The sequence below is a fragment of the Neophocaena asiaeorientalis genome, unplaced genomic scaffold, assembly GCF_003031525.2.
Source record: "Neophocaena asiaeorientalis asiaeorientalis breed wild unplaced genomic scaffold, Neophocaena_asiaeorientalis_V1.1 scaffold296, whole genome shotgun sequence".
Lineage (NCBI taxonomy): Eukaryota > Metazoa > Chordata > Mammalia > Artiodactyla > Phocoenidae > Neophocaena > Neophocaena asiaeorientalis.
Window position 1 is genome coordinate 1078970 of NW_020175084.1, and position 3739 is coordinate 1082708.

The window sequence follows — 3739 nt, forward strand, 5'->3', positions numbered from 1 at the left end:
TTTTACAAATTCAAGGAAAGGTGTTGATTATTCAAATCTGTTCAGCTTTTACTTGTTGTTAGGATGGAGTTAGGACTTCAGAGATTCTTATCTGTGAAACTGAATCGTACTTTTCTTGTTTGTTTGTTTTTCTGAAACATTTGAAGTTAAATCACATATATCATATTTCATTCCTGAATGCTTAAGCAGAAATCTCATAATAATGAGAACATGCTCTTACTTATAATGGCATACCATTATCACAGATAAGAAAATTAAAGCCCATTATTATTATATTATTAATTATTATATCTTCTTTTTCAAGTTTCTCTAATAGTTTCCCAAATAGCTTTTATAGTCCAATAGTCACCCCAAACAGATATTTATTACACCACCACTCCCATCCTTGATCTAATTAAGGTTAAAGCACTGCATTGGGTTGTTATATCTCTGTAGTTTTTTGAATCTAGAGCAATTCTCCTGCCCCTTTTTTCTTTGCAAGAGATATTCAATTTTGGAAAATCCCAGCCCAATTGCGGTGTAGAATATTCTACATTCTACATTTGACTGATTCGTTCCTTATTCTGTCCTTTAACTTGTTTCTGTATCCCCTGTATTTCCTGTCGTCTTAGTTCAGACTGCTTTCAGGTAATACCATAAACAGCAGACACTTATTTCTAACATTTCTGGAAATAAGCTGGGAAGTCTAATTTCAGGGTGCTAGCCAGATTGGTTCCTGGGGAAAGCCCTGGCTTGCAAATGGCCACCTTCTTGCTTGTCCTCACATGGTGGAGAGAGATCATATCTTTCTTGTCTCTTCTTCTCAGGATGAATCCCTTTTCTGAGGGTTCTAATCTCAAGAACTAATGACCTCCCAAAGGCTCCACCTTCAAATATCACCACATTGAGGAGTATGGCCTCAATACAAGACTTCTGGGGGGGATACAAACATTCATTCCATGGCAACTGTAAAATGAAAACCACTTCTAGAGGCTTGATTCAGGGTTAAGCATATTTGCAAAGGATACATAGCAAATGAAACTACGAACTTGCCGAAGGGTTATCTGTATACCTTTTGTACGTATCTATGAATTATGTTGCTGTCTTTGCACACATTTTTATTGGGGTTTGATTTTTTTTAATCAATGTAGTCTGAGGCTAGTCTATATTCTGCTACCAAACAAGGGACTTAAATTGATCTCTGAAGTCATTGCTAATAAGACAAGAGATGGACAAAAACGCAACTCGTAATCCCCGTGGAGAGATGTTTTTTCTGGCCCAAATGTTTATCAGTGGGTGAATGAATAACCCGATAGTGTTATATCTAAGCAATGGAATACTACTCAGCAATAAAAAGAATGCACTATTGATTCATACAATATTATTCTGAACAAAAGAAGCCAGGCAAAAGACAGCATATATAGTATGATTTTATTTATATAAAATTCTAAAAAGTGCAAACTAATCTATAGTGACAGGAAGCAGATCAATGGTTGCCTGGTGATAAAACGAGAGGAGGAGCGAAGCAGAAGGAAGAGATTACAAAAAGCCATGAGGAAGGATTGGGGGATGCTGAAGATGTTTGCTATCTTGATTATGGTGATGGGCAAAGCTTATCAAGCTCTACACTTTAAGTATATGCAAGTAAATGTAACTGAATATAATTATTATTGGACATTTCTTGGTGTTCAGTTGATGGCTGTCAATGTTTGGATGAATAATAAAATAAATTCATATATAATTCACTAATTATTTTATGTTTTGTACACATTTTTTCTTGCCTTTATTTCAGGAAAAAATATGTCTTTATCGACATTCACAAAATGTGCCTTCTACTGACAGTAATGCCATTTGAACAAGTTTTCTTGAATGTTTTTTCTCAAAGCTGTTTTATTTTAAATTTTAGAAACTGCACTCTGTTAACGCAGTGATACCTGGAATTTCAAAAAAATGCTTCAATCAATATTTAGATTTGGAAATAAACCATGATTTTTGTATATCACATCAAACACTGCAATGGAATTGCAGATCATGAATTAATTTTATCAAAGAAATTATAAAATTTTAATTTAATGACATAAACCACTCTTACATGTCATGATTGTCAGCATCTCTTTAAGCAATCCCTAGATCCATATATGATTTAAGTTCTATTTCTTTAAAAAAATGTTCTTCTCTCTAAAATAATTGAAATAAACTATTTATATTACAAAAATACAAATTATCTATATTATCAATATTTTAAATAAATTAATTAAATCTGGAAAGTTAAATTTTTCGAAAATTTAGTTAATTTTATTAAATGTTCAAATCAGGGTCCTCTTTTTTTTTAATCGAGGCATAATTGATATGAAACTTTATATTAGTTTCAGATGTATAATCTAATGATTCTATATTTGTATATATTGTGAAATGATCACTGCAGTAAGTCTAGTTATCATCATAGTTACATCACAATACAGAGTTATAAAAATTTTTTTCTTATGATGAGGACTTTTAAGATTTATTTGTATAGCAGGAGATCTATATTCAATATCTTATAATAGCTTATAATAAAAAATAATCCAAAAATATGTATATATATGCATTTATATATATAAGTGAATCACTGTGCTGTACAACTGAAATTAACACAATAGTGTAAATCAGGTATACGTCAATAAAAAAATTTAAACTTAGCAACTTTCAGATATGTAATACAGTATTATTAAGTATAGTCACCACACTGCGTATTAAATCTCCATGACTTCTTTATTTTATGACTGGAAGTTGGTACTCTTTGACCACTTTCACCCATTTCACCCACCATTCACCCCCACACTTTTGGCAGCCACCAATGTTCCAATCTGTTATCTGAATCTATGAGCTTGTTGTTTTTGTTTTTTCTTTTTAAATTCCACATGTAGGTGAAATCATACACTACTTGTCTTTCTCTGTCTGACTTATTTCAATTAAAATAATACACTCTTAGTCCATCCATGTTGTCACAAATGGCAATATTATATTCTTCTTTATGGCTGAAGAATATCCCATTATATATATACCACATCTTCTTTATCCATTTATCCATCAGTGAACACTTAGGTTGTTCCCATGTCTTGCTGATTGTAAATACTGCTGCAAAAAACATGGGAGTGCATACACATTTACAAGTTAATGTTTTTATTTTCTTAAGATAATACCCTGAAGTGGAATTGCTGGATCATATGGTAGTTCTATTTTTAATTTTTGGGGGAATCTCCATACTCTTTTCCATAGAGGCTGCACCAATTTACATTCCAACCAAAAGTGCACAAGTGTTCCCTTTTGTCCACATCCTCACCAACACTTGTTATATCTTGTCTTTTTGATAATAACCATTTTGATGGGTGTGACATGATATCTAACAGTGGCTTTGATTTGCATTTCCCTGATGTTTACTGATGCTCATCATTTTTTCAGGTGTCTGTTGGCTATCTGTATGTCTTCTTTGAAAAAAATGTCTATTAAGATCTTCTGCTCATGTTTAATTGGATTCTTTGTTTTGTTGTTGTTTTGTGGGGTTTTTGTTTGTTTTCTGTTTTTGCTACTGAATTGTATGAGCTCTCTTTATATTTTGGATATTAACGCCTTATCAGCTGTATGATTTGCAAATATTTTCTTACATTTAGGGTTGCCTTTTTATTTTATTGATGGCTTCCTTTGCTGTGCAGAAGCTTTTTAGTTTGACGTAGTCCCACTTGTTTATTTTTTCTTTTGTTGCCTTTGCTTTTTGTGTCAG